Here is a 13,638-nt window from a genome sequence, read left to right as displayed (position 1 = left end):
CAGGCAATGAGAGGATTGACAAAAAACGGAATATTCTCAAATTAAGAAAAAGAATAAATTTCTTATAATAAAATTTCTGGCTGAGTAGGAAATGCATTGTATATCAAAGTTTTAAAAGATAAATTTGGTCGCGACCAAATCAACGCGGCTGCCAAAAAACAAGACTTTGAACCACCATTATGGCTTTTGTGTTTTAAGAACAAATTCAAAAATGTGAAAACTGAAAAATATTGATAAACTGTTGCAAAAAAATTGAAAAACAAAGTTTGAATTTAGTTTTCATGCTCAATATGATAAATAATACCTCTTATCTTAGAAATGGTGATGGTTTGATTGTGTTATAATTCTTTAAAAACAATATAGTCGAACCAAAAACGTCAAGAATAAGCTTCTCAAAGCCAGATAGACAAAGAAACTTTAATTTCAAATTCAATGAAAAAGATTGATTACAAAATTATAGGGATACGGACGAGGGATATCGTAAGTCAACGAGCAAATGCACTTTTGTATACGAAAAAAAGGAACATAAGAGTAGTCCTAAAAGGAATACAATTTGAATTTTCAATTTCTTGGGAACTAACACAAAAAATGCTGAAAATAAGACATAAATAAGAACACTTTTAGAATCCAAAAGTTATGAACATCCGAAAGCTTGGATAGGTTTCTTAAATGAAAAAGAAGAACACAAATAGACTCCATGTTCAGGAAGGATAAATATAACAAAGCTATAGCAAATGTAGGCATTGGTCGAGAGAAAATGAAGCTATTGATCATTGTCGGTCTGAGGCAACAATAGAAAAAATGAAGCATCTTCGACTTTAGACCAGCGACTGAGGTTTTTTTGTCAATTCTACACCCTATTAGGAGCATAATATCAAAAATTTGTCCTGATCTATGGGTGCCCTACCTGAACCATTTTTAAGGCCTTTTCTGAATCTCGGACGTTGGTCTATCGAGCGCGCAATACTTTTTCCTGACTTTATAATCCTTTTTTGAAGAAAATATGATTCCAACAGAAGAACAGATCAATTGCTTTAAGAGCACTTAAGGGCTCTGACCATAGTGAATTTTTAATATTTGCCACTTACAAAATATAAATTTCTAATTGATTGTAGCCCACAAAACTGTGGCGTATTCTGTTAGGCCAACTATATGTGAGTCTGAAAATTTAAAAATCGCAATGAAAAAATTTGACAAAGAAGAAAATGAAGACTTTTGCGAAAAAGAGTACTTCAGCTTTGATAAGCTTAGTTTCGTCGAAGAAGAAACATTTTGAAAATTTTTTTGCGGTAAGTGGTGTATCTTTTATCGAACTAAAATTATTTTTCCGGAAAATCTTTCCAAAAGCTTATTTGCTTCAAAATCTTGAAAACGGTGCTTTTTGATCAATTTTCCATCCCACTTTTTCATGGGAAAACAGCCATAACTTTTGATGCATTAATTTAAATAGAAAATTTTTACGAAAATTTTAAAATAGTTCAATTCTTTGCGGACAGTTTGAAAAAACTTCGAAACAAAAAGGTTAATTACCCATTAAAACTTAGCACTTTTTATAAAAGAGGGTGATGCAACATATTATTAACGTCTTTTTAAAGTCCATAACGTCATTTTTGCAATTAAATTCTTAATTACTCTTAAGGGATTTGATTAAAAAGCAATTTATAAAGGCAATTCTTTGTTGAAAGTGTAAAGAACCTAAAACATAACTTTTATGTTCAAATACTAAAATCAATTTTCCGACTATGGTCAGAGCCCTTAAGGAGACTGGCCTTCCACGGCTTGAAATCGCGGGACTGTTAATCAAGACCAGTAATAAAAAAATTCCATTTCAATAGCATTCGGATGCAAACGATTATAATTATCGAATCATTTATTTTGACAACAATACCATTACAAAAACCATAATGAATGGGCTATCGTAATGATGATATCATGAAATCCATGCATCAAAGAAAACATTTTACAATCGTCTGACAACTGTTGTAAAGCCCACCATCAAAATATATGGAAAAAATTCAATACTTTCGTAATAATTGATGGATCAATTTGAACACATGATTTTTAATTAGAAAAATATTTATATGGACATTATAGATGGTAAAAATTATTCCTTGAGAATATTGCCTAAATTTTAATCTTTAAATGATCATTTCATAATGATTTTTCATTAAAAAATTTTTCAGTTTCAAAAAAAGTGTTAAATCTAAATTTTTGGAAATCAATCTACTCATAATTATCTTTTCAACAAGGTATTACTTTTAATGATATTCAATCTAGACCAATGTTTAAAAGAAGAACAGACTGTAAATTTTTCAAAACTGAATTGAGAGGGCATTTAACCTTACTTTTTAGATGTTTAAAAATAAGACCAATCAATGATAAACCTAGATCTAAAATAACCATAGTTTTCTAGATTCTAGATCTCAATGTTGCTATTGTTTATTACGAACTTAAGGGGTGGACCTCAGAAAAATCAATCATCGGATTTCTCATTATGAACCATGGTATATGTTTTTGGTTATATGAACTGAAAACGAGTTAGTTGAGTTTTGGCTCTAGTTAACCTTTTGGGGGACTTGTGAATTAAAGTTATTATGATGGATTTAGACCATCGTAAAAAGAAATCGAATGAGATTTCTCGAATCTCGAATGAGATTTAAAATCAACTGGCTATGTTCACACCTTTTTAAGGTGTTCACTTTCAATAAGGTTATCAGGCTTAACTCATTTAAGACACAAGTGAAAAAAACAGGTTTTTCTCCAAAGTATGTATACTTTCATATAATTTTTTAACTTTTTACTTTTAAAAGGTTTTAAAAAGTTTTTCCAATGCACAAGTCTATCGAGTCAGACAAGAGGCTAAATTTGCCAAACTATTGATTCTTTTTTGGCTGCGGCATATCATTGTGATTTTCCTTTGAAAATACACTGTCTTTTCTAAATAATTTTCTTCGAAAATATCGTTTTCCTGCAAAAGTTAAAAAAATGGTGTGGTCACCCAAAAATAAATTCTGGAAGATGAAAAAGGTTTTGTATGGTCATAAGTTGAATGATTAACTCAAAAATATAAGCGTGAATCCAGGGGTTACTTTTTAAAATAAAATAATCTGAAGTAATTACTGATTTGTTACAGTTTAGAGGTGGAGTTGAAACCCTAATTATTTATAGGTAATCTTTTAAATCAAGAATTTTTCCTCTTAATAAAAGCAATTGTAAAGTTAGATAGGTAAAAGAAATTTGTACGGTTCTCTGCGCAAAAATGACTCTTTTAACCCTGAAAACCTCTATTAAGAACTATTATCCTTACGATTATTCTTCAAAAATGTGACGAAAAAGTAATCCTTAAAAACTATAAAAGAAGACCGTGAAATAAATACAATACCAAGGTAAACCTCCGAAAATTTTGTTATTTTGGTTGGCGATCACACTTAGAGCAAGGTGCGAATTTTATTCTTACAAAAATATTCGTATAAAAAAAATTATTCGAAAAAAAATTATTCGGCGAAAGATTTCGTTACTTTTTGCTGAGTAATATCGCGTTTTCAAAGAAAAAAAGGCTCGAAACAGTAAAACAGCAATCAATCACTATTTACTACAAAGTCCATTAAAATTCAAATGCCAGGATATTCAGCGGCTCAAAAAATTCATCGGAAAAATTTCGTTACGAAGCGATTTCGTTTTCGTCATTTGTGCTGACGAGCTTTTTGCCGCTAAAGAATCTGCTGTATAAGAACGACCAAGCCAGTATTATATATCTTATAATAAAACCGATCTGGTTAACCCATTTTGAAAAACTGCACATGGAGCGTCATTCCTTATGAGTAGAAATAAGAGATACAGAATTGAGCATTGATCATCATTCGATATTGCAATTATATTCAAATGTTAACGCCCTTTGGAGGAATTCGAAAGACTTAATATCAACTTTCATTATAATCTAAAGATGTATTCACAGCTCAAATTGGACATTAACAAGTCAGCTAAACAACAAAACAACTCTGTTCAACTAGGAGCATAGTGCAAATCTTAACATTTCTCTACATCAAGTTTTTTTAGTCAAAATAGTACCTGTGAAAATCAAGACCAAAGAAAACAACCTCAAAGACTTTCTTTAATCTCATTCCACTAAGTTTAAGATATCTGGCCAGTAGGAAAAGCGCGAAAGTCAAAAAAGCGGATTGGTTACAATCCAGTAGCTAATTAATCATTTCGTGACAAAAATATTCCCCCAGATCAATTTTCAAGTTGAAAGACAAGAAAAAAAACACCAGCTCTTGTTTATAAAGAGTACTTTCAGTGCAAATATTTTCTCAAAAACATGGCAGACAGACAAACCGTAATATTACAACGACCGTTTATTTCGATCCATACAATGGGATAAGGGTCGTTGTGATCTAACAAATAAATCGTGATAGAATTTTTTCCGGTTGTGATTATGATTGGCAGTGCAGTCTTTTTTTATTATTTTATACGAGGAGGGGAGCAGCTAAGCGTGAGATAAATGCCATAAAGGCCAATCTCAACAAACGATAAACGCTCATGTCTTTAAGGCATTACTATTACTTAAAAAGATTATGTCATATATTTTGTAAAATGTGTGTACCATAAAATCACGGACGACCCATTCGTTTCTGTAGTGTTTCTTTTATCATAAGTGTAGTGGTAAGTAAGTCTGTGACCGCAGTCGGAAGCGACCCGAAGGCTCCTCTCTTGATAGCTATCTACCCAAAGGTAGGGGAGGGTGCCACTATTTCTACCAGGATTGCTCTATTTACCCTTGATCCTTCTCTTAATTGCTGAGCATCTAGCAGAGAGGCATCAAGTACCAAGTGGGTTGAACCCACAACCTTGCCCAACGTAGTACAACGTGGTACACTAGTCAATAAGCTTACTTACTAGGAAAAACTTACCCAGGAAATTACTCAACTTAGGGCAGCTATTATTGAACCTACCTCGTTAAGATAAAATTCCTCAAACCCTCATCTTAAAGCCAACACACCTGAATAATAAGCATTAATCGACTCAACCTTCTTAGAGCACCTATCACCTGCATTATTTAAAAGGATAAATATGATTCAAATCAGTTCAAAATCATATAAATAAAGATGTCTCAAGAACTCCTTCTCCGACAATTTTACTAGCTAAATTAGGTCTGATATCTTTAAATCTGTGATTCCTTGCACCGTATCTTCTTTATTCTTAATTACCCTCACCTTATTAAAAAACACTAAAGAATAGGAGTGATTTTTGCATGATTCAACACAGACATTTCAATCTAAAAATTAAAAGAAATAAAATTCAATGAAAAATACAAAAACCTAAGCGGTTACTTTCCCATTGGTAGCTGCACTACGTTTACTTGACAACAACTCATAGCAACAAGAACATTTCCAAGGCAACCATCCCTTAGCAACAAAAAATAGACGAAAGGATTTAAAACAACCGAGAATGTTTACACTTGACAATTTGACTTTTAAGACTTTAAAATTTATCCTAGCAACAACTCTAAATCCCTAGCAACGAAACTTTACCCGGGGCTAATTTTGGTGACAAATTGACCTTTGGCCTTTTCTCCCAATTAACGATCTGACTAAAGCATGTGAACGAAATTTGAGAACTGTTTTTATAAATAACTTTTTCATTGACGAAAGTAACTAAGGAGCCACTGTTACTAAGTAACATCATCCCCTAGACAACACAGAAATTTTCTGAAGCATAATATAGGTGAATTATTTTTAGCGCTAAAGTTAATAAACTGTAATTGGCTGAGTATTATTGAGTAAGTAGATGGTTATAATGTATCACTAATAAAAAGTAAAATGGACAAAAAGCTAAAAATGACCATTTTCAGAATTTGAAATGCTGAAGGAAAAAAATTTTTCATAAAAAAATACATAATTTCCAAGGCAAGAAATGAAAATTTGTAAATTTCTGTTTCAAAAGCATTTTATATTCAAAAACAAAGAAAGAAATGCAGAAGCCGGATACACAAATTTCCTATGCTGGCGACCAAAGTAACCCCTGTCTCAAAACTTTTAATACGTCAATGCCTAATATGGAGCTTCCACATAATAATTTTAATAGGATGTTAAACTTTGATACTTTAAAAATGACGAAAAAAAAAAATTTGTAGTAATTTTGACATAATTACAGGCATGAAAAGACAAGAAAATGTCACTTTTCTTTCAAAAAGAAAATTTACAACCTAATTCACTTTACAGATGGGTTTCGATTGCGAAGAATTCCTCACAATAGGTTAAATCTTCAAAAAAAAAACACTACATCTTGAATATTCTGACTTTCTTGCAATTCTGCTGTTCCCAAAGAAGGAGTATTTTACCTCATACTCATTTTGACTGGATACTGCCAGTAGGGACCTAGGAGCATCGCAACCCATGCACATGGCTTGGCAGCAGGTTTTAGGTGCCCCCTAAGAATTCAGGTGACCCCTAAGATTTAGGTAACCCCTGGTTGGCAAATATTTTAGGTGACCCCTAAGCCAATGACACGTCAAATTCTTTCGAAAATCCTTTTCAAACAATCAAACAAATACAACAGTTAGTTCAGCTTATTGCTAAATAGAATAAATGCCCTGAGAAATAAGAGATCAGCTAAGTACTGAAGGTTCATGCCAGATTATCAAGGTTTTGTAAGTCAGGGTGCAAATCCCTTGCCAGACAGATTTTTTATCTAAGTAAATGCAACAGGATTAAAGAATTTTTACAGATCAGTGCCGTACGAAGCATTTTCATATTAGGGGGGCTGAAGTTGAACCATGGTTTGGCCCGAGGGGGAAAATTTTGAAAATTTGAGCTCTAGATTGCTTGAAAATGCACTCAAAACATGCACTTATAAGACAATTATGACAAATTAAAAAAAAAAAATTTGCATTTTGCAGAATAACCATTTTTGAAAAAAATATTAGGGGGCATAGCCTCCCTTGCCCCCTCCCCCAGTTGCTACAGCACTGCAGATAATATATTAGATACCAAATTGTCAGTTTTTGAGCATTGCTTAGATTAAAATATAAGATGAGAAAGTGCCAACCTATGGTCTGGTAGGCTGCTTATAATTCAATCACCAAACATAGAATCTAGCCCCCAGGTCTATCTGAAAAAATTTAGGTGACCCCTAACATGGTTAGTCCCCCCTAGCCACAGGCTAAAATCAGGTACCAATTGCTGCTCGACCTTTTAGCCCCCCCCCCTCAGGCCAGGGGGGGTTCCAGCCATGATGCACCACTTGATAGCACCTATGTAGGCGCTTCAATAATTCTGCCGTGATCTGACAAAAGGAAGTAGCTGCATTTTTCTCATTTTGAGATAATTGCATAAACGAGTTGATCTTATTCAAGATTCAATGGTATCGTTTTAAGATTAAAACTTTTGCTGATTGTGAAAGACCAAACCCTATAGAATAGTATAATATTTAAAAGGAAGGACTTATAAAAGGATTTCAACAACTTGATTTTGGAAAAATCTACACAAGTTTTACTCTACTCAAGCTCTTTCAAGCTAAAAATTTTGAAGTTCCTTCTTTTTGTCAGAAAATAAACTGCAAAATATTGCAAGCAATTTTCATTTTTCAGGCTATAAAAAGAAGTAATGACTTACTTCCTTTTGTCAGAAAATAAAATGAAACTTTAGTCCAAAAAAAAAATTGATGAAAAGAAGTCTTTTACTAGAAATCAACTACTGGAAAACACAAACTGGACTCTTAGGAGTTGATTTTTGCAAAAGTATGAAATTTCAAAAATTGATGGTTACTTCCTTTTGTCAGATCACGGCAGAATTATGGTTGACAATTTCTCTGAATGAACCTATTTGGAACCCCTCTCTAAGATTGAGCACCCAAAGCTTAAATCATCAAGAATATCCTACATAGCTTTTCACAAAAGGAAAAAGACCATTACAGAATATAAAACATGTAACTTTTTTAATGGAAAGACATTAGACAGAACATCGTTTATTAAAAGTAAAATCGCCACACTACAGTAAGAGTCAGAAAAAAAATCAACTAGGAGAAAAACTGATGACTGGTTTATCATCTGCAGGCATGGTTGAATTGGAAAAATTGTCTGCCAACTAGCAGAGTGAATGGCAGAATTTGCAGGAAAATCACTTAAAAAACAGGCTCTTCTATAGAATTGGATAAAGAAAAAAATGTAAACATTCTAATCAAGAGGTAAAATCAAGAAAAAAAGACAAATCTTTTTTTTTTGAATTATGAGGTATTAGAGTATTTATCTAAAAGTCTATTTATGCTGATATTTATGAGAAATTTACCCTAACTACTTTGAGTATTTTTCCCTACCACCGATTGCCTCTGAAAATTGAGTTTCAATATAAATCAAAAATAGATTTCCAAGGCCATAATTGGTTGAAACAAAGATATAAAGCTGTTTTGTGTCCATTTTTTCAAAAATTTGAAATTAAGTTTCTTGCACCTTCATAAGGCTGGCAAATAGGTGTTCATCGAATTTTAACAGTCTTAAAATAAAAAAAACCCCGCCCAAATTTGGCCCAAATTTTTTTTTGGAAAATCGAACTCTGTGACATTTTGGCCACTACCATTTTGCACCTTTGTACCTAAAATCAAAAAATTCCTATGATTTAATCCTGAGAAAAGTTGGTAACAGACAGACGGACGGACTGACACAGGTTAATTTATAGGACCTCCAGGTAGGTCCAAAAAGCTATTACACGCTTTCTATGTAATTGATTGTTTTTTGTTTCTGATCAAATCACAAAATTGTTTCTATTTCTATTTCTTTATTAGCATGAACTTCACAAGTTATTTTTTGCTAATTGTTTAGTTATCAATAAAATAGTAAGCAGCTATTCAATAGGTAAAAGTTGGTTATTGACATTTATTAACCAAGGGGATGTATTATATTCAACTCGGCTTGGACTTACTTGAGCCAACTTTTACCTATGATGGTACCCTACTTTCATGCAAAAAAGAGGAAAATTTAATGATCCACTATTTTTTGGCTGGAATTTACAAGGTGTCCTCCAGATTTTCAGGTCTCCCCATCTAGGGCCTAGAACCCCAATCTGGTCTTCCTACCCTACCTACCCTTTGCACCTTACAATTTGCTATATTTCATATAATAACTTAATAAAAATAACAATTTCCCTGCAATGAACACATAAATGCTGGAAATATAGCATTATTTAATCATCTATTTGAAATATTATATCCATCTTCAGGAATTTCTATCCCACTTCCCATAAAGTATCCTGAAATTAGTCCCCCTTATCAAGGACAATATTCACTTCTCCCTCCAGGACAAAAGTTGATCTTCCTGGGGGGGGGGAAGGATCGCATGATTTATCTAGAAAAATCGAGCTCCATCACATTTTGGGCATTATCATTTTGCATCATTGTGCAAAAAATCAGAAAAAACTAAATGAGACGTTCTCAAGAAAGGCTGGTAATGAACGGACGGACGGACAGCAAGAGTTAATATATAGGACTACCTCAAGGTAGATCCAAAAATGATTAAAAAAATGTGCCAGTACAATCATTATTAAGACATGTCTATTTTAGTTTCATCTCTTTCTCCTTGTTAATTTAGATCACCCTTTTTTCAACCACTTTCACTCATTTTAAAAAGTGGAATCTTATTTTCAAAATCGACTACTCAAAAACTACTAAACCAAATTTGAAAAGAAACAGCTCAAAATTTAAGTTAAGACAGCTTTCTCTTTCTTATAACATTAACTTTAAGTTCATATCCAAACTGCTCAATGCTCTTTACATCATCAATAGACCCCTTAACAAGAGGTCCAAAGTTGGGGTCTAAAAAAATGGCAATTACCTTATACTCAATTTCTAGATGAAAAAAGACCATGACCATGTAAATGCACTGGACTGTCCAGAACTGAAATTTAAATTACACTTGACAAAACTGTCTGGCAGTTAGTCACACTAGCGTCCCGCCAAATGACGTATCTGTGCTGTGGAAGCACTTTATCAATTACTGGACTTCTAGAGGGATTTATGAAAAAATACCTGGTGCTTTATAACAAAATTAACACAAGATAAAACTATGAAAAATTACCTAAATCTTAAGCCATAGATGAAAAAATTTGAACCAAGCCAACCTTAAAAACTAATTTGAAGAACAACTTCCCAAGAAAAAAGATCTATGGTTAAGAAGACAACCATCTAGATCCATCCACCGCCGGATAGACTACTTCCCAGAAATCTTGCCGGAGCTCATAAACTGACCCATTTACATGTGCAGAGTCATTTTTAATTTAGTGTAATCAAGGCAATACAATCAAGGTGCTATCTCGGGAATTGAATAACAAATTTTGGTTGGTTTGTAAGCCGGATGGCTGCACGTTAGTAATTGGTCATTATGTTTTGTTTCAAGCTTTCAATTTTTACTTAATTGTCTTGGGATCTTCAACTTGATTCAGGTAACTTACACCCTTGTTGTTTCAAATACATCCTTTAGACCACTGATGTTGTTTTTTCTGAAACCTTGACTTCCTAGTGTGACTAACTGTGGTGTTACCCAGTTTGCAGAGTGTGGCACATTTGCTCGAGATCTTGAGTGCACAACTCGGAAAAAGTCAAATGCAGGTGCAAAATTTGAGGTTTTCAGGTGCAAGTGCAGACGTTTTTTTAACCCAAAGTGCAGAGTTCCGCTATTTTCTCCTCTAAAGTGCAGCTAATTTTGGCAATTTTTTGCCTTTTTGGGCCAATTTCTGAGGTAAAGGTGCACCTTGTCCAGACCAAAGTTTATCAGATGCGCTCTTCAAGTGCGGAACTTGGTATTTCCGAATTTTTCCTCGAGTGCAGCCTTGCAATACTCTGCAAACTGGGGTGTTACATGTGTTAACCTTAAAGCGACCCTTATTTTCGGCCCCCAGGGTATTGGCCCTACCGCGTTGCTGAATTTGGACATACTACTTACTTACTTACTGCACGGTTTATCGTCCATTGTTCCCAGCATCTGGGGTTGGACGCCTTCCTCTCTTGATGGCCATACGCCATGCAATGCGATCGTTTGTCAGGTCGATGTTGACATTGAGGGACTTCATGTCCGCATTGATATTGTCCGACCATCTCTTTTTTGGTCTGCCAACATATTTCCCTTGCACTACATGAGTGAGCATCATTTTTTGCCAACAGTCGTTGTGCATACGCTGTACATGACCGAACCAACGAAGTCTACCTTGGGAAACTAAGTCTTCAATACATGGAATACCAAGTCTTTCTCTAAGCTGGGTCATCGAAATCCTATCAGCCAGACGAGTTGAACAGATCCAACGAACCATCGCGTTGTCATTTCGAACAAGCCTGCTACAGTCATCAACCGTGACTGCCCAGGTCGGGCTTCCATGAAGCAAAACACCCCTTACGACCGAAGTAAAGACACGACCACGACATTGCAATGGGATGCTCTTATTAGTCAAAATTGGCAACAACTGTCTAAATTTATTCCACGTAGACTTCACCCTTGAGGTAATTGCATCAAAACAGCCTCCATTGTCCCCAATCATATCACCTAGGTAGCAGAATGTGGGTACTACCTCAAGATCTGAACATAGAAAACACAGGGGAGGGAGGTACAACAATAGGATTTAGACAAGCAGGACAAACATAGTTAAAATCTTCCCTTAAACGCCCTTTTATGCCCGAGCATCGTTTATGAATGTAGTTTTTACATTGGCGGCATAAAATAGAGTTTCTCCCTACTCCTTTGTAGCCTGCCATTATGGGAAAGATCTGAACCTGCCAACAGCGCCAAAAAAAACCCAACGATTTTACCAACTTTCTGAATCGGGTTTTCTTGTAAATAAATAGTTGGTCGGACAACCCAAATGGAAACATATTTTTGATTGCTTCCTTACAAAAAATCCATTGATACCGTATATACTAAACTTTCAGACTTTTTCTTTCAGTGTTTTATCATGCACCAAACTGATTTTAATAGTTCGATTAGTTTGATTGTTTGTTTGGTTCAACAAGTTCGATTGGTTTGACATGTTTGATTGATCGGGTCTGGTATATAAGTAGACAGGAACCCGTCTGCGTATTTTTTTTAAATCTGATGAATACTTGACGGGTCAGAGTCCAATTTTGGCCTCAAAAAAATTTCAGTGGGAAATTCGAATTCAGCGCTGTCCTCACTTACTAAAATAAAAACCAAATTTCGGAACTTGCGCTTTCTTTAAGAAAGTGTGACCAGTAAAACAATAACAAGGATTTGATTGGCTGTGTTTTCAACCGTTATTACGATATGGGAAATTCAAACTGTCAGCCCATACCATGCTATATATTTCGCCATCAGTATACAAAGGGGTTTTTGTTCTATTTTTAGATTTTCCAAGTTCTCTCCTCATAAACTGACATCAATACCCTTTTCCACAAAACTTCACTTTCAAGGGGTTTGACCCTAATTTCCAGCAGGGTATAGTTTGTTAATATCTAAAATTTCCAGGGGGTTTGTGAGAAAAGTTTGTTGATACCCCTGTACAAATTTTTCGGAATAGCTCAATACTTACAAGATCAAGCCAGAATGAAGTTAGCCTAAATTAGTTTTACTTTTTTAGTTATAGCAAAAGGAAAAAAAAGGGATCAAACAAACCTTTCCAGGACCCTGCCTACGCACCGGACTTTAGGAACACCGGACACGCTAAAGTCCGGCGTAAAATGAGAATTTTTTTTACCACCAGACAATCTCCACACCGGACTTAAGGCGGCCCTCGAAAAATTGTTCTATCTGCGTCACCCCCGCATCATATTTTCCGGTTTTTTTCCAGTGCGGAGACGCGGAAAAAAAATCTGGGAAAAGCATATTTATTCTTTTAAAGTATAGCTTTTTTCTCAATCGCTCTGACGGCCATCAAAAAATCGTTTTGTTCACGTCACCACCGGTCTCCAAATTACTGACGCGATTTTCAAAAACCCGGGAATTTTTCTGACCGCCCGTCCACCCGCATGCATTTTGAACACCTGTTGCGACGCGAACAGGGCATTTTTTCGATGGCCGCCTAAGGAAGTCGGATGTCCGGTGTCGGAGACAGGGGGTACAAAGGCAGGGTACTAACCCATAGCCGGGTGGTGGTGTCTATTTTTGCATTTCAAAAAAGTTAGTACCCGGTACTACTTTAGGGGTGGGGGTGTGTATTTTTCACTCTTCTAGCAAGTACAGGGTGCTATTTGGGTACTTTTTCACAGAGTTTTCAATAAAAAAGTAGTCTGTTGTTATATTTTGACTTTTTTCAAATATTATTTTTTTGATTTGAAATTTTTTTGAATAATTGAGAGTATTTTTTACTCTTTTTATAGAAATTTTTTGGTTTTTGTGAAGACAAAACTTCCGAAATGGTCAAGAAGTGTGTTATTAAAATGATAGTTTGTTTGAATTATCTGTCCATTTCAGTCAGAAAAACTAACATAGTACCCTCTCTTTTGGTCTAATCTGTAAAATAAGATTTTAGGGGGTGGTTCCTCTATTTTTTACAGCAAAAATGAAGTAGTACCCGGTACCGTGAGTGGTCCTAAATCCGACAGCCCTGCCTAAATCCGATGGGGTCTTTTAAAGATACAAACTAAAATAAAAACAAGCCTTTCGCTGTGACGCAACGAAGATACCAAAGTGTCAACTAAACTGAG

The sequence above is a fragment of the Clytia hemisphaerica genome, unplaced genomic scaffold (assembly GCF_902728285.1).
Source record: "Clytia hemisphaerica strain Z4C2 unplaced genomic scaffold, Clytia hemisphaerica genome assembly, whole genome shotgun sequence".
NCBI lineage: Eukaryota > Metazoa > Cnidaria > Hydrozoa > Leptothecata > Clytiidae > Clytia > Clytia hemisphaerica.
The sequence above is the reverse complement of the archived record's forward strand: the minus strand, read 5'-3'. Positions refer to the sequence as shown.